The following is a 24,964-nucleotide window of genomic DNA, read 5'->3' as shown; positions in this document are numbered from 1 at the left end:
AGGTTCGGGTAACCGGTAGGGTAAACATCTAATAAGTGTGCAACGTAGTCTTAACAACTTGCCAAGAAGTTCTCTAGGGGGGTATCACTCCATGTGAGGTCCTTTTTGGGACTAGGATGCTGATTGCAGACCTTGATTGTCAGATATCAGTGGTGGACCAGAAAACTTTTGATATCAAAGATCGTTTGGCTGTTTTACAGGACTTAAAAGAAATAAGAACGAAACAAAGAAACGTGATCCTGAAAACAACCACTACTGAGAAAAACCAACTGTTCCAGCAAGGCCTGTCTGGATTCCCAAGATTGGGGATCTAGTCAGAGAAAAGACTGTGGACAAGAAGGAATTTGGGCCTTCTTACAGACAACCAGTACCTGTCCTAGCAATCCACAGATCAAGATTAGTATTAACAGGTTCTTGTATATCGACCTGGTCAAACCACATCATGTGGCAGATAATAAGCAGTAGGCCAAGTGAACTCTGCCAATGTAGCAGACGCCCTGTTCTAGCTACTATCCAAGAGGTTTAAACTGAGAGGCTCATCACCTTTGAAGACTCTGCAGTGCGAAATGAAGGACTAAGCAACAAAGCTATGGAACTGACAAGACCACTGACTCATTGTCAGTGAAATTGCTCTCCCACCCTCGCAGCTCCACCATTAAGTGAGGTGCCCCTGCCCCAGCACTCTTGAGTGTTGGTGATGGAGGCCCTCCTCCACCCGCAGGTTTCCCTGCGCCTCATCCCTGGTGGTCCAGCAGACCTCTGTCTCCTTTCTTTCTTTCCGCTCCTTCACTCGTTTTTCTCCCCTTTCTATCTTTCACCTTTCTGCACCTCTGCTCTTTTGCGCCATATTTCTGCCCATTTTCCCTTACTCTCCCTCTGCTCCTTCACTCCTTTTTCCCCCCTTTTCTATCTTTCACCTTTCTGCACCTCTGCTCTTTTGTGCCTTATTTCTGCCCATTTTCCCTTTCTCTCCCTCTGCTCCTTCACTCGTTTTTCTACCCTTTCTATCTTTCACCTTTCTGCTATTTTCTGCATCTCTGCTCTTTTGTGCCTTATTTCTGCTTATTTTCCCTTTTTTCTTTATCCCTTCTTTCCTCCCTTTACCTTTCCCCACCGCTGCTGCCCCCGCGGCCCCTCCCCCCCCAGTGCGACCGGCCCAATCCAGCTCCCCTCCCCGCTCCCGCCTCCCAGCTGTCCAGCCCTCCTCGACCCCTACTTAATGGCAGCCACTGCGGGCGCGCCGCTGGTGCACCGAAGGCGCGTCAAAGGCAAGCACGTCTGCGCCCGCCTGCGACCCATCCGCGACCAGCACCAGGAACCCTGGACCTCTGCCCCGCCAATGCTACGACCCAGCAGCACTCCATGCACTCAACCCAGGCTGCAACAACAACTGCAAGCTAGCATCACCAGCCGACACCCATGGACCCTTCAGCTGTCACCACTGCCGGCACACCTGCAGCACCACCAAGAACACAGATGCAGCACAACCCGCCCACAAGAACACAACCGAACCAAAGACCCTGCAATGCATCCTCCTCAACGTCCGATCCCTCCACAAACACGCCACAGAAATCTGGGACCTTCTCAACAGCACCACCCCAGACGTAGAATTCTTCACCGAAACCGGGACCAACACCACCTCGGGACCGGACATCGCCATTGTCATCGCCATCCCCCAAGGATACAAGATCTCCAGGAAGGACCGCCCCACTCACCCAGGAGGAGGAATCGCCATCGTCCACAAATCCAGCCTCCGCCTGAGCACACTCCCTGACGAGTCCACAGAACTGATGGAACACCTTCACTTCAAGATACTGGCCAGCCCCACTGCCGCCCTCCGAGGAACCCTCATCTACCGACCCCCTGGACCCCGCGGACCCTTCGCCAACTCCATCACGGACATTATCTCCCAGCAGGCCATCGTATCCACCAACTACACCCTGCTGGGAGACCTCAACTTCCACCTCGACAATCAACTGGACCCCAACACCACATGCCTCCTGGACAACCTCCACAACATTGGACTCCGCCAGATCGTGACCGAGCCCACGCACTCAGCAGGACACACCCTCGACCCCCTCTTCACTACAGGAAACTCCATCACCTTCAGCCACACCACCGAACTCCCATGGACCGACCATTGTTGCGTCCACTTCACCTTCAGAACACCCACCATCCACAGACACCAGCACCTGCTTCCACAAAGAAACTGGACCAAAATCACTGATGACCAGCTCACCTCCTCTTTCAACTCCACCCCAACCATCGTGGAAAACGACGACCCCAACACCGCAGCCCAAACCCTGCATAGATGGATCTTGGACAGCACCAACACCATAGCCCCCCTCAAGAAAAACAACAATACCCGTGCCAAGAAAGCCAGATGGTTTACCACCGAACTTCGAGAGTCCAGGCGCACATGCCGCCGCCTCGAAAAGGCCTGGAGAAACACCAAATCCACAGAAGGACACAACAACTTCAGAGCCACCACCAACGCCCACCATCAACTCATCAGAGAAACGAGGAAAAAAGCGATTGAAGACAGAATCTCCACCCACGCACACAACAGCAAGGAACTCTTCAGCATCAAGGAGGTCGGCCAACCAACCAGCGAGTCTACCGACATCCCTCCCTCACAAGACCTCTGCGACAAACTCAGCATCTTTTTCCACCACAAAATCAAGAACATCTACGACAACTTCGACGAAGACAACCAACACAGTGAACCCTCACCAACCACCCGGAAACCAGCGATTTATAACTGGACAGCCCTCACCACCGAAGACACACTGAAGACAATGAAGTCAATCTACTCGGGGGCCCCCACGGACCCCTGCCCCCACCACATCTTCAACAGAGCCGCCAACACCATCGTACCCATGCTCCGCCAAACCATCAACTGCTCCCTGGCGACCGCCTCCTTCCCCGATGACTGGAAACACGCCGAGGTCAACCCCCTCCTAAAGAAACCCTCAGCGGACCCCACCGACCTCAAAAACTATAGACCCATCTCCCTGCTCCCGTTCCCAGCGAAAGTCATCGAGAAAGCCATCAACAGCCAACTCGCCACATTCATTGAAGAACACAACATCCTCGACTCCTCCCAATCCGGCTTCAGAAAAAACCACAGTACGGAAACCGCCCTCCTCGCCGCAACAGACGACATCCGCACCTTACTGGACAAAGGAGAAACAGTAGCCCTCATCCTCCTCTACCTATCAGCAGTGTTCGACACAGTCTCCCACCGCACCCTAATACGCAGACTCTACGATGCAGGAATCCAGGACAAGGCCCTCGACTGGATATGCTCCTTCCTCTCCGGCAGGACGCAGTGGGTCAGACTCCCCCCTTTCCTTTCGGACCCCACACCTACCACCTGCGGAGTCCCCCAGGGCTCCTCCCTCAGCCCGACGCTCTTCAACGTCTACATGGCTCCACTTGCTCCCATCGTCAGAACCTACGGACTCAACATCGTGTCATATGCAGACGACACCCAGCTCATCCTCTCCCTATCCAACGAGCCCAACACCGCCAGACGCAACTTTCGAGAAGGCATGGAAGCCGTCACCAAATGGATGAAAAACAGCTGCCTACAACTAAACACCAACAAAACAGAAGTACTCATCATGGACCCAAATCCCGATGCCTGGAGCGACACCTGGTGGCCCACCGCCCTCGGAAACCCGCCAACCCCCACGCACGCAACCTGGGAATCATCCTGGACTCCGAGCTCAAAATGGACCGCCAGATCAACTCGGTCTCATCTTCCTGCTTCCACACCCTCCGCCTCCTTCCTAAGACCTTCAAATGGATCCCCCTCGAACACAGAAAGACAGTCACTCAGGCCCTGGTCACCAGCAGACTCGACTACAGCAACGCACTCTACACCGGAATAAACAAAAACCTCATCTGCAAGCTACAGAACATCCAGAACGCCGCCGCTAGACTGGTCCTCAACCTGCCAAAACACTGCCACATCTCCCAGCACCTGCACACACACTACTGGCTCCCCGACTCAAATTCCACGCACCCCAAAGGACCCTACAATCAGCCCAGCTTTCCTACGCCGTGGTCCCCCGCACCAGAAAGACCAGATCGGGAGGCCGCTCCTTTTCCTTCCTCGCGGCCAAAGCATGGAACGCCCTTCCGCTCCACCTCAGACAGACATCGCTCCCCATCTTCGCAAGAAACCTCACAACCTGGCTCTTCGACAGACCCCCTCCTTGATGGAATGGAACCTGCACCCCCCCCCACCCACCCACCCCACCCCACCCCTAGCGCCTTGAGACCCTTACGGGTGAGTAGTCGAGCTTAAACAAACCCCTGATTGATTGATTGATGGAACTTGTACCTCTTGAGACCCAAATAACAGTTAGTCAAGAAACACCTGTCTACAATGAAGTAGCATCTGTCTTCACAAAGGTAACAAGTGATCAAGTGGTTCCAGCAATTTCAACGAATCCTGATGCAATCCCAACGATTGACAGAACTACCTCTGGCTATTTCATTAACTTTGATACGTTTTACGAGGACACCAGCGAGCCTGAAAAGACGCCAGTAAAAAGAACTTCGAAAGAACAAGCAACAGACCTTTTTCATCACCTGGAAAAGATTTAGCAGGTTTCACCATGCTTTGAACTTTGGATTGTGTTGGGTGTGCTTTTTCTTTTACTTTGGTTGACTCTGGTAATTACTTTGGGAATGCTGATAAATGGAAGACATGTCAAAATGGACACAGCAAGTAAGAACATCAACTTACTCCTCAAGCAACACAAATCATCCCATCGTGAACAAAGAGACTTGTCATCAGGGAACATCACAGCCGTTCCTATACCTGGGGGTATAGCTTGGGACAGAACTGACTGACATTTTCGGCCCGTCGGAGCAGTTGAAGATTCCACACTTATTCAAGATTTCATTGAGTGACTGTTTCATCAAGTACCTTTTCTGATGACTGGGACTTCGAGACTGTTAAAATGATGACAGAAATGTCTGCAGTATTTACAAATCATGAGTATTTAGAAGGTTCATCAGACTATGAAAAAATTTATTGTTATAATCATTATGGTCATCATTTATTGCACAAACCTGCAAATCCTAGAAATGTATTAATGTATAACCACGGGAACATTGTTCTACTGCACCAGAGGGTAGCTCAAAAACATTGGCAAGAACATTTCCGTACTTTTCAGGGTTCAATGTATCCAATCCTGAATCATTTACTTTAGAAATGTTCACAAAACAAGACTGAAAAGTATGTTGAAAAATACCAAACAGATTTATTCTGCTGCCTTTTATGCTCAAATGTCTAGACTAGGTTTCGACTTTTGCAAAGACAACATTGAGACGAAAACTGTCTGGGGCACAAAAGATTGGCAGGTCCAGGGTATAGAAACTATGTTTAGAGCCTGTATAATCCCTGAGCAAATTATGTTTTTGAATGACACTGTCCAACAGATGTCTGGTCTTGGGTTAGCCAAGATAAAAGAACTGAACAATCCGTCTATACCTATACCTGATAGCAGTAACACTTCAGAGGGGGAGGTTGACGTACAGACTATTATTTTGCATCACAACAGAACAGATCCAGATGGAATAAATGGTTAATCTGGCCCACAGACACAAACAACTGTCAAGATAGATTCCTGAACAAAACACAGAGTTTCACATTCACTAGGCCAGACCCAAGATATGTTCAAAGACCGCATCCAGGAATAGTAACAACATACAGTGTAGGGAAACTCTGCCTTGATTGGCTACAAAGATCTATACTTAAGGAAGTAAAGCAACACTTATCTTTACTTAAAGATGGCCCTTCTCTTAGGAAATTCTTGCTAGCGCCAAGAACACTGTGCCATAAACGTTTTACATATGCAGGTAACTATGCTGCTTATAATGAAGCATGGAAGATTACGCAGGCAGAGACTGCAGAAAGATTACGAGAAATTGATCATATTAAATTGGAGAAAACGCTCTCTGTTGTTGACAATGGGTTAACGACTGTTGTCCAGGATATTTTCATTGGACAGCATAGAGTCTTCTGCCATAGACATCATGGAACAGTACTTGGTCATGTTGCAACATGGTCAGTCGCAACTATGTTCTATCATGCTATTAGGATAGATGTTGCAAAACCTTCGTTCAGGCTATGTGCCTTGGCATTTAATCAATACTACGTCTGTTTTCAGAATTTAATCTCACTGATAAACAGATCAAATTGGCACAAAGGGGAGCAGCTATACGGTGCTGAGCATTGAAAAACTGGAAAGATTACCATTTACAGTAGCAGAAAAAACGTCTATTGAATGGATAATGTGGAAATACAGTTTTTAGTAATGGACGAAAGCTCCTCCATTTTGTGTTTTCCAGCAACCATTTTGTGTTAGTCTTTTCTAGCTTACCACCTCAGCACATATAGTGTGGCCGCTTCATCGGCACAAAGAAATGTTGATACATCAAATGACCCCAGAGCATATGTTTGTACTTTACTTTATGACACACAAGTAGAGCAGGGTATATTGCTTAAAGGTCAATGACTCATTTGTTTAACTTTCCTAATTAAACTAATTCCAAATGTTTTATAGCTAACAAAACACTGCTGATGGTAATAAATTATTGTTGACACAAGAGATGTAACCTTTGCTTTGTATCCGGATGACTAATCAAGTGGGCGCCTGACTCTGTAACCACAGGTCCTCCTATGTTTATACTTGGCACAAGTTATGCATAGTTCTGCTTATCACAAGATTATTGATGACTGATGGGGTTTAGGGAGTAATCTTTATATTTGTGTTCTGCATGCCAAGTATACATATTTCCAGAGTTACTGGTCCTGACCGGTACGTGATATTGCCTGGGGATCATTAATCATCCTTGGCAGCGGATGTATGACGTTAGCACGCATACTATTACCACGCATACCTTTACAACGCGGTATTTACAACGAATACCGTTACAACGCATAGCCCTTTGAGGTGCTGGATAGTGGTAAGTATAATTTTATATTCCAACTCCAGTCCCCGTGGACACTAGGGAAGGTGTTGGATATAAAATTAAACCTATTCCCTATCCTAGAGCGCCCCCCAGCGCAATGCGTTGTAATGGTATGCGTGGTAATGCCTGCGTTGTAATGGTAGTGCATGGTAAAAAATGCGTGCTAAACGTTGTATACCTTGGCAACTGCCAATTTGTCATCCATTCCCACCTATGCTTGTTCCAGTACAAGAACATATATAAGTCCGTCTATGACTTTGTAAGTTGTCCACTTCTCTCATAGCCACATGGAGCTGTGAGGTGGTGTACCCGCTCGAGCGCAATAAATCCTTTTATGTTTCAGTTACCTCTGACTGCTGGTCTTCCTTTGTGAGCATACCTGGGCGAGGTAGAAGAAATCCACTTCGACAGACTTGGTGACTCTGGTGGGACCTCTCCGTGGGACATCCAACAGCTAGCTGAGTCCGTGGTTGAGAGGTGCGACTGAGGACCAAATGATCGTGGGGGCCCCTGCACGAAGGAGACAGCGTTTCTCCGCAGCAGCTGCCATCTGAATTCCCGACCGGCCTCTTGACACAGGATTCCCTGGCAGAGGTCCACGAGCTGATCCCTTCTGAAACAGACGTGTTGTCCGAAGACCAACAGTCTGACGATTCAAGAACACCACAGATTGGTCAGAGACACTTGGTCCCCACCTCTGGAAGGAGAAGTACACAACATCAAACCCGGGGACTGGGTCCTGACCAAAGACTTTGTGAGGAAGAACAGTCTACAGCCCAGGTGGAAAGGGCCAGCGTAAGTTTTGTTAGTCACACAGTCGGCGGTTCGATGTGAGGGACACAAAAACTGGATTCATCGATCAAATGTGAAGAGAGCACCACCATTCTGGCCAAAATCGCCCCCGGAAGAGGACCGTTGTGACCGAAGGACTGGTGACTGCACTCCTGCATGCATTGATGATCAACAAACTGCATCAGGATACAATCTACGCCCAAGAAAAATGAAGAGTGCTTAGGACGGAGCAAGCACCAACTACAAAGCACTGAATAGTGCCAACTTTAAAGGACTAACTTATGCAGTGAGGTTAGTAAAATAAGGACACTTACGACAAAGATTTGAAAGGAGAATAAAGGAATACCTCTGAAGCCCAGAGACCCATAGGAGGTGAGGGTGTGAGGTTGAATTTTTGTTAATACTACCAATCACAAGGCCTGTAACAGTGAGGCCTATAACGGACACTGTTGAACTGCCGCACTTGTGAGATTGTATATTTAAAAATTCTGAAGTATTATTTTGAATGGTATTTCTGTTTGGAAGAACAACTAGACATCTTCCTTTACTGGAAATGGAAGATACATATTCCACGCTTAAATTGAACAAGAAGGGGCGTTGGTACTCCAAACTATGCATATTTTGTATGTTATTTTGCATAATGTCTTTGGTCATTGGCTTATATCTCCTAGAGCTCTACCATCCTATTGCAAAAACAGCACTGCTTCCATCAGGGCTTCCCTCTGACTTTGTTCACTCAGTTACAGTAGCACCAGAGGATATGGATCACAGAGAGGAAATGAGTCATCATTCTTTCCTTACCCTACTTCATCAGACCCATCAAGTAATTGATAAAAGCAATTGTTGGATCTGCATGTAATTCCCAGCCTATGTGGATGAAGGTATACCCCTTCTCCAAGTACCCCTGCCATTTGAAGCGTCCTGTTGTGCATTACACATTGCAGTGCTGAAAATTGAGCTAATAGGGGTCTTCAGCAGCTTAGCAACTTCCCGTTCTACCACTAGATCATCAACTGTCTCCCTGTACACCCGTTATGATAAAGACATTCTCCAGGCAGGGATTTGCTCTGAAGTTATCTTGTCCAATGCAACGTTCCCCTTTTCTAATACATTCACTCCACTATTTTTGGTAAATAATGATAGTACACCCCCGCTCCATAGGGACACCAGGGAGATGCCATTTTTGAAAATGAGGTAGCGTAGTGTGCTTGGGAGTATATGTATTAGAAGCAATGGTACTACCAACATAGGGAATAGTACCAATTGCAATATGACATTTGAAGTGTCTTCCTAGGAAATAACTGTTCCACTTTATATCAGTGACTCAGTTTATTTCATTTGTGGTTCCAGGGCCTATATTTGGCTACCAGTGAATTGGGGTGGTTCTTGTCATGTGGGTCTTGTAACACCAGCAATGTCTGTAAAAAGTACTGCGGAAGTAAATAGAGCCTCCAGAACTCTAAGAGGCAGGAGGAGTGTTGATCAAGGAGATACAGTGGCTGAGATAGCTGGTGATGTACTGAAAGCCTTTGTTCCTTGGTATGGCCCTGCCATAAAATCCCAAAACATATGCAGGTTATCCCGTCTATTAGAAGCAACTGTAGAAGAGACAGCAGGGATAATTGAGAACATCACAGTTGAGCTCAAGGCTCTCAAACTGGTTTCTCTTCAGAACAGGATTGTGCTAGACATGATGTTAGCAGAACAGGGTGGAGTCTGTAGGGTGATGGGTTCCTCCTGCTGCACGTATATTCCTGACTCATCCACATCAGTTAGGGAAGCGGTCAAGAGGCTATATGAAAAAAGGCCCCAGGCCCATAGTGATGTTGGCCCCTGGGATCCTGCAGGTTCCTTTAGGAACGCTTTATCTGCTTGTGGCTGGAAGATAGGGATGTTTCAAAGATTTGAAAGGAGAATAAAGGAATACCTCCGAAGCCCAGAGACCCATAGGAGGTGAGGGTGTGAGGTTGAATTTTTGTTAATACTACCAATCACAAGGCCTGTAACAGTGAGGCCTATAACGGACACTGTTGAACTGCCGCACTTGTGAGATTGTATATTTAAAAATTCTGAAGTATTATTTTGAATGGTATTTCTGTTTGGAAGAACAACTAGACATCTTCCTTTACTGGAAATGGAAGATACATATTCCACGCTTAAATTGAACAAGAAGGGGCGTTGGTACTCCAAACTATGCATATTTTGTATGTTATTTTGCATAATGTCTTTGGTCATTGGCTTATATCTCCTAGAGCTCTACCATCCTATTGCAAAAACAGCACTGCTTCCATCAGGGCTTCCCTCTGACTTTGTTCACTCAGTTACAGTAGCACCAGAGGATATGGATCACAGAGAGGAAATGAGTCATCATTCTTTCCTTACCCTACTTCATCAGACCCATCAAGTAATTGATAAAAGCAATTGTTGGATCTGCATGTAATTCCCAGCCTATGTGGATGAAGGTATACCCCTTCTCCAAGTACCCCTGCCATTTGAAGCGTCCTGTTGTGCATTACACATTGCAGTGCTGAAAATTGAGCTAATAGGGGTCTTCAGCAGCTTAGCAACTTCCCGTTCTACCACTAGATCATCAACTGTCTCCCTGTACACCCGTTATGATAAAGACATTCTCCAGGCAGGGATTTGCTCTGAAGTTATCTTGTCCAATGCAACGTTCCCCTTTTCTAATACATTCACTCCACTATTTTTGGTAAATAATGATAGTACACCCCCGCTCCATAGGGACACCAGGGAGATGCCATTTTTGAAAATGAGGTAGCGTAGTGTGCTTGGGAGTATATGTATTAGAAGCAATGGTACTACCAACATAGGGAATAGTACCAATTGCAATATGACATTTGAAGTGTCTTCCTAGGAAATAACTGTTCCACTTTATATCAGTGACTCAGTTTATTTCATTTGTGGTTCCAGGGCCTATATTTGGCTACCAGTGAATTGGGGTGGTTCTTGTCATGTGGGTCTTGTAACACCAGCAATGTCTGTAAAAAGTACTGCGGAAGTAAATAGAGCCTCCAGAACTCTAAGAGGCAGGAGGAGTGTTGATCAAGGAGATACAGTGGCTGAGATAGCTGGTGATGTACTGAAAGCCTTTGTTCCTTGGTATGGCCCTGCCATAAAATCCCAAAACATATGCAGGTTATCCCGTCTATTAGAAGCAACTGTAGAAGAGACAGCAGGGATAATTGAGAACATCACAGTTGAGCTCAAGGCTCTCAGACTGGTTTCTCTTCAGAACAGGATTGTGCTAGACATGATGTTAGCAGAACAGGGTGGAGTCTGTAGGGTGATGGGTTCCTCCTGCTGCACGTATATTCCTGACTCATCCACATCAGTTAGGGAAGCGGTCAAGAGGCTATATGAAAAAAGGCCCCAGGCCCATAGTGATGTTGGCCCCTGGGATCCTGCAGGTTCCTTTAGGAACGCTTTATCTGCTTGTGGCTGGAAGATAGGGATGTTTCTAGTGGCTATCTTCCGTGTGGTGATTGGGTGCTGTGTTCTCATTAATTGTCTGCCCATGTGCTGTCAGTGTTTGGGGCGATTGCTAGAACCACCCCCGATGCCCCCAGTGACACTGACTAACTCTCTTATACTGAGGGATATTGTAGCTCAACATTTGATGGATATTGATATCTCGGATAATAGCCTTTCTGACACAAATACGGTTGATTATGTCAATGAGCGCAGTGAGGCCCACTATAGTAACACCCGGCCTATCTATGAACATGTGCCGTAAGGCTGCAACAAAATGTTGGACCTTGCGTCCAAAGGGCCGATTGTGGAAATACAGTTTTTAGTAATGGACGAAAGCTCCTCCATTTTGTGTTTTCCAGCAACCATTTTGTTAGTCTTTTCTAGCTTACCACCTCAGCACATATAGTGAAATGTTGATACATCAAATGACCCCAGAGCATATGTTTGTACTTTACTTTATGACACACAAGTGGAGCAGGGTACATTGCTTAAAGGTCAATGACTCATTTGTTTAACTTTCCTAATTAAACTAATTCCATATGTTTTATAGCTTACAAAAGACTGCTGATGGTAACAAATTATTGTTGACACAAGAGATGTAACCTTTGCTCTGTATCCGGATGACTAATCAAGTGGGCGCCTGACTCTGTAACCACAGGTCCGCCTATGTTTATACTTGGCATAAGTTATGCATAGTTCTTCTTTATTTCTGTGTATCAAGATTATTGATGACTGATGGGGTTTAGTGAGTAAGCTTTATATTTGTGTTCTGCATGCCAAGTGTATATATTTCCAGAGTTACTGGTCCTGACCAGTACGTGATATTGCCTGGGGATCATTAATCATCCTTGGCAGCTGCTAATTGGTCATCCATTCCCACCTACGCTTGTTCCAGTACAAGAACATATATAAGGCTATGACTTTGCAAGTTGTCCACTTCTCTCATAGCCACATGGAGCTGTAAGGTGGTGTACCCGCTCGAGCGCAATAAATCCTTTTATGTTTGTTACCTCCGACTGCTGTTCTTCCTTTGTGAGCATACCTGGGCGAGGTAGAAGAAATCCACTTCGACAATAATATATGGAACTATCACTCTACCTGTTACAATTTTCCTTTTTCATTATTGCCTAAAACATACCAGCAGGAACATATGAAAGGTTGGGTAAAGAATACATCAAGACATCCTGGGAATTACCATACACACATAGATGTTGGAGTGGGGGACATGAAGTGTTTATTAGATGGAAAAACTGTGAAAACGCACAAAGCGGTTCTCTCCTTTGTCAGGGTATAAACTTACACGGGGCCTGTGATGGTTCCTCTAACAATTTATTCTGCCACCTGCAAGGTTCAACAGCTGCAGTGATTGATCCAATTTTTGGCCAGCTCTTGAATGGGAGTTACCTCATATTGAATGATCACGGCTGCTGTGGTATGTTGCCAGGCATACCATATCTAGTAACTGTCAGCCAGGGTCACTTGCTTTATGTAAGTATTATTTCCTAAAACCAAGACAGACAAGGAGTCGCCTATATGGCCTTCACTGAACATCTCTTCTATAAAAAAATGATACTTTAAGCAGAATGAAAGCCTTTCTTTTGCAAAAACCTCTGACACAGACCTTGGCCAAAGAAACCTATGATCTACAAGTCGCAAGGACTTCTGCCGAGATACATGCCCTCTTAACTACAAACTGCCCTATACATTTCTCGGAAATGTTAAGTCGTATCTTAAACATGTCTGATACGAGCGGTATTGTACATGTATTTAAGACCGTATTTTCTGGACCGTTAGCACCTTTTTAAGCAGTCCTAGGAATATTTCCAAACTTCGTGCACTCTGTGTTTGGTGGACTGCCTCTCATTTTGGGACTCACTGCAGGGATACTATTTTTGCTCCTACTGCTGCGATATGGCAAGCCAATTCACCAGCGACACCCAGCTCTCCATGGAGACAACTCTACTGGCGATTAAGGGTCATGAGCCCATTGTCCAAATTTTAGGCCTACCTCATCTACGAGAGTTAAATACCACATGGTTTCTGTCATTTAGACCAATTTGGCAAGATTGCATCTTATTTGTTCTACGCTGCCTGCTATGCAGAGAAGAATGCATGTTAGGCTCATGTCTCACCTCTCATAAGTCATGCCAACGGATGTTGATACTTTTCTTGAACCAGTACCGGCCCATACACTGCGTTGTCCCCAGCGGCTACCAATTCGGATGACGGCATTCGTTGAGATCTCAGACGCAAATTGCAACTGCTGAGGTACAAAAGGAAACAGGCGCGCAGGTACCATCCATTACGAACATTGCTAATGCGACCAAAGCTGACGGCGATGCTTCACATCTATGAGCGGTTAATCTTCTAAACTAGGTAATCAAACTTTCACCTGGTAGACACATTTTTGTCAACATACTTCGAAGATTTCATGTTTTCTCCAAGCCCTAAAACGGACTTTTGATTTTGGCACGCAGTGTTCTGAGAGACTTTGAATTTGACCTTCATTTTTTCAAATCAAAGTTCTAACTTTGGGACTCTTTTTCCAATGAAAAATGTTTTCTTTCAAATTTGTATTTTTCTTTTTAGGCACAAGTAATCTGCTTAAAGTAGAACTATTCATAGAGAACAAGAATTCTTTGAAAACAACTTCCAGAGACTGTTGGTATGTCCACATACCAACAGTTTTATATAATCTGACATAAAATGGTTTTTGCACCTTTTTCTTCTGTATGTACGTGCCATTTCATAAATGTATATTTTCATGATTCATTCACTTAGCATTTAAAATGTCAACTATATGCTTAGAATGATACATCGCTTTGAATGCGTGCAGCACCAATGCTCTTTAGTGTACAACCAGTACCAGTGTATTTTTATGTGTTTTGGGTGGGTTTTAAACACTTGTTGTGTAGATATATTTTAGATATGTTTCAACATGTTTAGGACTTAGTATTTAGTAGAAGTCCTACATAAGAAAGTGAAGCGGGTGTTGTGTGGCAATTTAGATTCCGTATGCATTCTCCAGATTCATGCCCTTATATAGTTACAATTCACATTGCCCTTTATAGGCATAGAAATCCAGTCCTTATGTAGGCATAGCCCATGCAGTCCGAATACAGGCATGGCTACGTTCATCTACGTCACAACGATTTCTTGGAAAACCAGACTCTTAAGCCGTTAGGGACCTCCCCTTGCTTGAATATTGATTTCTCCAAGAAACTCATTATTATGCATGAACAACTATTCCTTAGGGGTTCATCCAGGACGTTCATATGCCCGAAGTTACGTCAAAGCGGGCCTTCCTAAACACCTTCAAGGTATAGATATACCTTCACTTGCTATAGCAAAGCATGGTGTGGTATGGTGCAGTTTGACTACCTACTTGCACGACGCAGCTCGCTACAGCAAGTGCCGAAAGAAGCCAACTCCCCAGCTGACGCACTGATCAGAAGCTGTCCTGCTCTGCAGAGAATCGAGCTCTAGTATTTCTGACTACCCCAGCGGGGTGTTGAGAAATAGAGTCCTTGAAAGAGATACCAACCTCTCTCATTCTAAAGTATGGATCTGATTAGAACCTAGAGAAACCTTTGGCAATTCTTGGCAAAAACTAAACCTATGCTAAAGACCACACTTACTTCTTCCCTCGTACTAGACCTAGGTTAGGTACATCGGGTTAGGCGTATTTTAGAAGCACCAGTTGAGTATTTTAGCCTGTGTTATTTATGTATGTTTTTTTACATGTCATAGCACCAGACAATGCTATTACAGTATTATTTTACACTACGTTTATGCTGTACGCGTTATACTTTGCATTCGGTCTAACGATTGTAGCAGTTCACCTCTCTTGCATGAGAAAGTAGACTGTTCAATAAACCCCTTTTATTGAAACACTCGTCTCCATTTACTCTGTAGAAACGAAGCATGCACGATTGACTGAGTTAAGTAATTGTCTATTGTTTCCACGATTCTGAAGATACGTTTTTATTCTTGGGCGAACAAAGTGGTCATGTTTATGCAGTTGTCAGAAACTAATCCCTTCTTGTGTATTCGAGAACGTTTCTAGTGACCTCTGAGCTAGCTGGCCCTCACAATTAAGTTTAGTATACTCAATAGAGACATAGTACCTCAGTCCTATGTCATATCTATAGGGTATGTTATTCCAATGCACAGAGCCTATTAGGAATATAGGAACTACACTGCACTTGAAGGTGACGTATAAAGGCAGAACATTCACGTTTGATGACCCAGCTGACCTTCGAAAGTTCATTCATGTTCACAAGGGAGAGGCAATGGAACTACGCAAACCTTAAATGTTTTCCTGTTTGTTCTCTTTTTTGTATTTTATGTCTGTCTTCCTTGGAATGTTCCCCATGCAGGTGTTCTTATCCTTGTTCTCTCTATATTTCGTCATACAGGACTCATTCCGCTACACTGATTCCTCATTGTCTGGTAACATCCCTTCCATTTTGTTTCATAGGTTTGCCATCTTGTCTTTCTTCCTTTTTGTTCTTATGGTAACCTTTTTCTTCCTCAGTGCCCTTCCCCCGTTTCTTGAGGTGGTTGTCCTGTTTCTTGCCCCCCCTTCCTCATTATTGTTCTTTTTGTCTTTGATCACTAGGACTAAAGCCTTCTGGCTTTTTGTCATCCTTTCTTTGCTAGCTCTTACTAGGTGGCTATGCGCCCCCTTGTATCTCCTCTTCTTCTCCCCTTCTTCCTTCTTCTCTCCCTCTTTTCTTGCTTTGTCTTCTAGCTCTGTTTTCCCCAATATCTCAATTTTTCTATTTTATTTCTATGGTACTTAATTGTTCACTTACTCTTTTCATTTTATGGCCACATCAAACGATTAGTTCTATTTTATTTGCTCTTTGGCATCTCCAAATTTTCATTCCCTCCTCATGTATATATCTTCTTTTTCCTTAACTTTCTTTTACTTTTATGCCTATTACTATTTAATTAATATTGATGACTGGGTTTCGTGTAATATCATGGAATGTTAAAGGTATTCGAAATCCTGTCAAAAAACAGCGAGTTTTATCTCATCTTGCAAGATTGAAATGTCATATAGCATTATTACAAGAAACACACCTTAAGTTGCAAGACCTATCTTCACTGCGTAAACAGTGGGAAGAGAGGTGTTCTGCTCCCCAGCAGTGAACAGTTTTATTATTTTGTTTCCTAAATCTTTAAATGTTCTGTTACAAAATGAATTTCATGATACTAATGGTAGATGGTTGTTTTTGAATGCTAAAGTTGATACTCAACTTTCTTTTGCAATGTTTATGGCCCTAATGGCATTGATTTAACTTTTTGGAATGAATTTTCTACTCTTCTCTCTTCCCAGGTTGCAGATAATTTGATTGTGGGGGGTGACTAATCAACTTATGGAGCACTTCCTTGACTGGGGATCTCAAACTAAATAAATACATTCCTAATAAGATGCAGAAAACTTTTCACAAAGCCATCACCTCTAGAGGTCTGGTTGAACCGCTCATCCTGACATAATTGAATTATCCTTCTCCCCTGTTCATACATCTCACTCCTGTATGGAATATATTTTTCTTACTCAACATGCTCTTCAATTGATTAACGCAGAGATTGGCTCCATTTTTATTTCAGATCACGCCCCAGTCATTTTAGACATGGACTATCCTACTCCTTCCCCTACATCAGGTCGCTGGTGCTTTAATAATGCTCTTCTCTTGGATTCCAAATTTGAACAATTCACGCTTTTTAGTCAGGAATTCTTTCACAACAATCTTTCCTCTGCTTCTTAATTTCACTTTTGGGATGACTTCAAAGCTACTGGCAGAGGCTTCATTATTGACACTCAAAGAAAGATTACAGTATCATGTCAGAGCCATCCGCAACAATAATGTGAGGTACCCATTTGCAGCACATTATAACAAGGAGCACCCAGAATTGGAAGTGCTGGGTATACGCTTCCATGGAATAGATATGATTAAACCTGACCCTAGGGGTGGAGATAATGTACGGGCACTGCATAAACTGGAATCTAAGTGGTTAATTAAGCTTCATGCGGTTGATTTGGGATTAAATATGGATAGGGAACTACATGTTTTCCTCAAGGATTAACGAGATTCTCACTTTCTTTCTCCCTCCACAACCAGATACTCTCAGTTTGGATCTACCTACATAATGTGGGATGTATACTTATAGATCATTATGATCCAGGCAGGACAAAATGAAAACAACAACTGAGTGCCATATATATGCATGTGTCTCCTTGTAAGGTTTTGAGAGTTGTTTATACTTGCAGTTTAACAATCTGACCCGAATATCGTTTTCCGCTCTGTAATGCGACAGAGTCTCTCTGTAAAACTGACCACATTTTGATGAGATATGACGTTAATGGATATGAATGTGGCTAACACATCGAACTTTAATGCTCATCTACTGTTAATATAGATATATATGGCTCTTTCCATAATTGTGTTTAATACACACTACTATAATATTTTTCACTGTCTATATATATCGTGATGTTTTAAGAAACTTCTAGATCTTGTAAGGTATACATATTGTGGAGTAGTAAATATTCTATATAATTTACCAACCATCGAGCAAAATATCTAAACAGTATGAATGAACAAGATTTAACATATCAAGCGTCCCCAAATGGGTATATTATTTAAATAGCTTATCACGTAATAGTTCCGTGATTGTTATCCTCGCTAAAACTACCACTACAAGATGGCCGCGACGCAGTGCTTTAAATTCATAGCCTACGTTTACATTAGCGTGCTCGTCGTCATGGCGTATGGTTAGGGCGCAACGTCCCTCTTCACTTTAAATTGAAACGCGATAGCAACACTCTGGCGGCATACGGGGTTGGCCAGTAGTGTCTTAATGGGTAATTCACTCTCGCACACGGATTACTCTATGCCCCATGTTGAACATTATTTCTCTACCCGAAATATGTTGCCGGGTTATTTACAACCATTCTACCTTATTCTTCTAGAGACTTATCAGGGTCTTTGAACTTCGAAATAAACAGAAGAATTACCTCCACGCAGCAATTCCGTTTCACTTATCAAGTGAGTTGCTATTTTAGTTCACCTTGTCCTTTCTATACACACATGCGTTATTACTAGCTAGTGTGTACCTAGTCGTACGCTTCAAACACTACAATCCACCTTTTTGTATTAAGAGGTACCATTATATTTATTAGAGCTACATATAATGTGGTGGACACCTGTGATACTAAATTAATTTCTCATGTGTGATAGTCTGTATAGGACTCGATAATGCTTCCTTTATACTTGTTGCTTATGCCATATACAGAAGATTAAATGTTACAGGTTTTTCTTTACATTGCGCTTATATTATTACAATGTAGTTTCTAATTTTGGGAACTATCCAGTGTAGTAGAAGATGGCAAATTCTGTTTTGCCCCATTTTATAGGAAATCCACCTAGGAGATCTATGTGACCACTGGAACCAATTTACTTTAACAAAGAGGTACTGATATTCACTAAAGTCACATCATGTGTTTGAGACCTGTGATACCAAATTAACTCGTTGTGCGTAAAAGACTGTATAAGACTTGATAATGCCCACTTCTAGAATTGTTGTTTAGGCCATAAACAGAAGTTTATGTGCTGCAGATTCTCTTTGCATTGCATATATATTGTTGCAATGTAACTTTCAATATTTGGAAGTATTCAATGTATCATAAGATGGTAAATTTGTTTTGCCTCATCTTATAGGAAATCCAATTGTGAAATTTATGTGACTACCGGAACTAATTCACTTACCATAGAGAGACACGGGTTGTTTGGCCAGAATACCTGAGATCGTGTCCCCACAGGAAATACTCTTGGTAGGTCCTACTAAACAACAGGTTAAGAATATGTGGTGAAGTTGGTGTCTTGGGTTATATCCCATTCTTTTTCTAGCAGAGGAAAACTAATTTAATTACAATTAGTTGGTAACATCTTCGTGGATATAGCAATATATTATATTGCAATGTAATTTCCCATCTGTTCATCTTCTCTATATAGTATATGACGGAAATAATGTTTTGCCTCACTTTATAGGAAATCGGCCTAGAAGGTTCATGTAACCACCGGAACCATCTTTTTCACCGTTGAGAGACACGAGTCGTCTGACCTAATACCTTAGATCGCGTCTCCAGATATAATATTCTTGGTAGGTCTATTCTAACCTCATGTTAGGATATATGGTGAATTTGGTGTCCTATATTTAATCTTACTCAATTCCTAAACTGCAAACTCAATTACAACCTTGATGATAGCAGAAAGATTGCTATAGCCATCTATAGTATGATCAAGAATTGTATATAATATCAGCCACTGTGGATATAACTTATCGCAGAAATACTGGAATCAAGTGATGATTATGAGACATTTTCCAATGAGATTGAATATATCTGCTTATGTGATACTCTTTGATGTAATGTGATGCTTTTTGCGTTTTTTCAAGAAATAGGCAACAAATGTGTATTATACTCGATTTTTAATTGTATATAGATTTGAGATGTAAATATTTAGAATATACTTTATAGTATTAATTGTAGTTTTCTATTATGCTTCCGGCCTTGAAAAAGTCTCTATGAGACAAAACACGTGTCGGCGGTGTGAGCTGGAAATTTTTTATATGTCTATGAAAATAAAGAATTGGAAGTACAAGATCTGGTCGGGATCCATAATTTGGAGTTTGCGGCCAATAAATTGAACTTTCTATATCAATGAGTGGGAACTAATCCAGAATACATGTTCTGTTTTTTTTTTTATTGATACATCCACGACATTAGTCCAGGACATTCTATACTAATAGACTCAACATAAGAGACTTTAAGAGTGCTGTATTGACCTGTTTCTCTTTTCTTGGATATTGGCACTTTGTGCTGTTTGACACCCCAGGTGGTGGGTGTATACCAGGCCATACTAGCACCTCGTTGGATTACTCTGATATAACTGTGTATATTATACTTCACGTAGAACATTCCTTGTTGAGATATGTACTAACATTATGTGATGACGTTTTCTCTTTCATTAGAGAAACACTACCACCAATCTTTCCTATAAAAAATTATTGACTTCGTGTCTTGGAAGAAAATGAAAGCTCTTATGGAGTCAACCTTTATCCTAAAACAAATCAAAGCTCTTGAACAAATGCTTCACTACCAACATCTCTTATCAAAGCAAAAATGCAATATGATAAACACTCTTGGGATTCTGCGTGCAATAACCTTAAATTCAATGCAAAAATATACGGTGAATGGAATAAAGCAGGCACATTTTTAGCTAATTACCACAAAATCAAAAAGCAAAAATCTAAAATTGTGGCTAATCACAGATAATTCCGGAGCTCGTCATATTACAGATGCTTAGATTCAGGAATGCTTTACTCAATATTATACTTCCCTTTACACTCCAGAGTCCACCCCTTCACCTGAACAAATTGACTCCTTTTTTCAAACTATCCCTAAATCTCCCTATGATCCAGTAGACTTCACATCCCTGGATGCACCCATCTTGGAGATTGAGGGGTTGAGTGCGCTACTGGAGTGTAGGCGCATCCCTGCGATGGGCACACTTGTGTGGTGCTGTGTGCCCATCCCAGGGATGCGCCTACACTCCAGTAGCGCACTCAACCCCTCAATCCTCTAGGACGCACCTGAACAGTTACGTCACCTGCAGGAGCACCTTAAATTGATTACCTTTTTTAACCCACACTCAACCCTCCCCTGACACTCATCGCTGTGTGCCGTGCCTAATCTACCCTGTCTGCTTGTACCCCATCTTGGAGATGAAATCTCTAGTGCTATTAACTTATTACCCAAGGACAAAACACCCGGCCCAGACTGTTTTAACGTTAGATTTTTTTCCTCACTTTAAATAACTTTTAGTCCCACAGTTATTCTCACTGATTAATCATTTTCTTAATACTGGTGAGTCAAGAGGATCTTTACCTCAAGCTATGTAGAGTTTGATTCCTAAACAAGACAAAGACCCCTCCGTTTGCAAAAATGTAAGGCCCATTTCCCTAATTAACACAGACTGTAAAATATTTTCTAAAATATTAGCTATTCGAATTAATAATGTAATCCTTGACCTCATCAATATTTATCAATCTGGGTTCGTCAAAGACAGATCAATTACTGATAATTCAAGAACGAATAGTTTCTTACCTGTCGGTGTAGTTTTGCAGCTTGATGATCTTTCTGGATTCACTATGCTGTGCATATTCCGCGGTCTTGTGGTTGGGTCCGGATTCGTAGTCTTTTCTTTTTTTTTTTCGTCATCCCTCCTTGGGTGTATTTCCGGTGACGTCGGCATGCTTCCTGCCGAAGCTCCCACCCTTGGGCGCCATCTTCGGATTTTTTTTTCCGTGATGGCAATGTTCTATGTAGGTGAAAGTTATTAACCGCTTTGTACATAAAGGTCTTTCTACTCTTTTTTTTTTTGACCACCTCTTTCCTCTCCAGCCTCATCTTTCTGGCAGAGGTGGGTGGGTTCGCTAGTGAATCCAGAAAGATCAAGCTGCAAAACTACACCGACAGGTAAGAAACTATTCGTTTTGCAGCGTGAATCTTTCTGGATTCACTATGCTGTGCATAGATTTTGTAGCGGTTTCTCATTTCTGTGGCGGCTGGGTGGAAGATGAGCTTTGGTTTTTGAATATGTGCTGGAGCACCCTTTGTCCGACTTGTGCTTCTTTGTTCATCTGAACATCCACGCAGTAGTGCTTCGTGAATGTGTGCACCGAAGCCCATGTTGCAGCCAGGCATATGTCTTGTATGGGTGTATTAGCCAGGAAGGCTATTGTAGCACCTTTTTTCCCCAGTGGAGTGGGTACGTGGCCCCTCTGCTAGTTCTTGCCCTACCCGTTTGTGGCAGAGTTGGATTGTTTGCGCGATCCATCGTGCAATAGTGTTCTTTGTTACAGCCTTTCCCATGAAACTGTTGGCGAATGACACGAAGAACTGCTTTGTCTTCCTGTGTCCCTTTGTCCTCTCGATATAGTGCATGACCGCCCTTCTGGCGTCTAAGGTGTGTAGTGCTCGCTCTGCGCTATTTGTTGGTTTTTGGAAAAAACTCGGTATCTGTATGGACTGGTTCATGTGGAATTTGGACACCACCTTTGGCAAGAAGTGCGGGTCAGTCCTCATCACAACCCTGTCATTGTGTATTTGTATGTATGGTTCCTGCAGCGTTAGCGCTTGAAGCTCGCTCACTCGGCGTAAGGACGTTATTGCAACCAAGAAAGCGGTCTTCATGGTCAGCATTTCTAGTGAGGCCTTGTGAAGTGGTTCAAAGGGCTCCTTCATGAGTTCCGTCAGGACTATGTTCAAGTTCCATGCCGGTGGCGGCACCCTCTTGGGTGGTGCGATCCTCTTCGCTCCTTCCAGGAATCTCTTCACAACCTGTGACCTGAAGAAACTCCTGCCCATCTCACCCCTTGTATAGGCGACTATCGCTCCCAAGTGGACTCTTGAGGAGGACGAGCTGAGTTTTTTCTCCAGTAAGTGCGTGAGGTATTTAAGCACTGTGGAGTCCCTCTTCATTTTATTGTGAAGTCTTTCCTTCCTGCACCATATTGTGAATCTCTTCCACTTTGCCCCGTAGCACTTCCGTGTGCTGGGCCTTCGTGCCTCCCGAAGAACCCTGAGGGTGCTCTCTGACAGTCTCAAGTGTGCGAATTCTATGTCCTCAGGAGCCGCGCCACTAGGCTCAGGCTTTCTGGCTCTGGGTGCAGTACTTCTCCGTTGTGCATGGAGAGCAGGTCCTTTCTTCTGCCGAATCTGTGGGGTGCACTCTGACATCTCCATGATCTGCGAGTACCATGTCTGTCTGGCCCACTGTGGTGCGACCAGTATCAGGGTCATGTTGCTCGCTCTGCACTTGCTCAGTACTCTGTGTATCAGTGGTATCGGGGGAAAAGCGTAAGCAAATGTCCCGCACCAATCTATCCATAGGGCATTCCCAAGGGACCCCTCTTCGGGTTGTCTGGATGCAAAGCTTTGGCATTTGGCATTCTGGTGTGTTGCAAACAGGTCCACTGATGGCGTTCCCCACTTGTTGAACAACCACTTCGTCTCCTGAGCATTGAGCTCCAACTCGTGGGATTCCGATGTCTGTCTGCTGAGCCAGTCTGCCTGAATGTTCTCCTTCCCCGGTAGGTGTATGGCCAGTAGGTCTATCCTGAGGGGGATGGCCCATCTCCATATCTCCTGCGCCAGTTTCGAAAGCATTGCTGACTGTGTTCCACCCTGCTTGTTGATGTAGAACATCGCTGTGGTGTTGTCTGTCTGCAGCAGCACCCTGTGCTTGTACAGTCTTGTTTGGAAGGCTTTCAGTGCCAGGAAGATTGTTTTCAATTCTAGATAATTGATGTGCTTTGTCGCATCTGTCGGTGTCCACAGGCCCCTCATTTTGAGCTCTTCCATGTGAGCGACCCATCCCTTCAGGGATGCGTCTGTGGTGATGGTCACTGTTGGTGTTGGGGGTGTAAGAGGCTTTCCCTTTGCTATGTTCTCCATGGTCCACCATGCCATTTCCTTCTGCACTGCGTGCGTCACAACAACTAGATCCTCCCAACTTCCTGAAGCTTGTGACCATTGTTCCTGGAGCCATTCTTAGATGGGTCTCATGTGAAGTCGTACATTTGGTACCAGGTGGATGCATGATGCCATCATCCCCAAGATCTTGCTCGCAGTCCTCACTGTCCGAGCTTGTCCCTTCCGGTAGAGGCGAGTTTCCCTCACCAGGGCCCCTGCTCTCTTGTTGCTGGGAACACCCTGCGCTGTAAGGTGTTGATCTGTGCCCCCAGGAAGATCTTTACTTGTTCCTGCTCCATTGACGATTTTTTCCAATGGATAGAGAACCCCAGGTTTATCAGCGTGCTCGTCACTGTATGTGCGTCTTTCTTGCATTTCTGGTACGAGTTTGCTTTCACTAACCAGTCGTCCAGGTAAGGATATACGTGTATTCCCTGCCTTCGTAAGTGCGCTGCGACTGCCTCGAGGTACTTTGTGAAGACCCTCGGTGCTGATTTTAGACCGAAGGCTAGTGTTGTGAACTGGTAGTGGCTTTCTCCGACTGTGAACCTGAGCATATGTTTGTGCTTTACGTTCATTGGTATGTGCAGATAGGCGTCCTTGAGGTCTATCGTGACCATGAAGTCCCCAATCTGCAATTGCGGTAACACCTCCTGCAGGGAGGTCATTTTGAATTTCTGTGTTCTTATGAATGTGTTCAGGAACCTGAGGTCCAGAATGGGTCTCATTGTCTCGTCGACCTTTGGCACGAGGAAATACGTTGAGTATATTCCCTTGTTTCTCTCTTTGAAGGGAACCCGTTCTATGGCCTCCTTTTGCAGGAGCTCTTGCTTCTTCCTGAAGCCACTGTAGCTGTTCGTTTGCTAGTGGCTTTCGCTTTGGTCTCCTGCTTGTTGGCCTCCCTTCCAATTCTAAGCAGTACCCGAATTGGATGATGTTTAGTATCCATTTGTCTGATGTGATCTCTCTCCATTCCTGGAGGTAGAATCTTAATCTTCCACCCACTGGTGTTATGTGGTGGTAGTTGTCCATTGTGTCGTGACCCCTTTGTACGTGCTGCCCCCTGGGACCCTTTCTGTTGGCGGGTGCACGGATGTTTCTGAAGTCATTTAGAGGCGGGCTGCTGGCCCCCTCTTTTAT

General features: G+C 44.1%; 1 pseudogene; it reads right to left on the bottom strand.

Moving 5' to 3' along the window:
* LOC147712650 (uncharacterized) overlaps positions 1 to 24,552 on the bottom strand; it is a 44,783-nt pseudogene extending 20,231 nt beyond the window's left edge.
* Positions 24,553 to 24,964: the final 412 nt, after the last annotated feature.

This window comes from Lissotriton vulgaris, chromosome 5 (genome assembly GCF_964263255.1).
Source record: "Lissotriton vulgaris chromosome 5, aLisVul1.2, whole genome shotgun sequence".
In the NCBI taxonomy this organism is placed as follows: domain Eukaryota; kingdom Metazoa; phylum Chordata; class Amphibia; order Caudata; family Salamandridae; genus Lissotriton; species Lissotriton vulgaris.
This window is presented reverse-complemented; position numbering and strand designations above follow the sequence as displayed.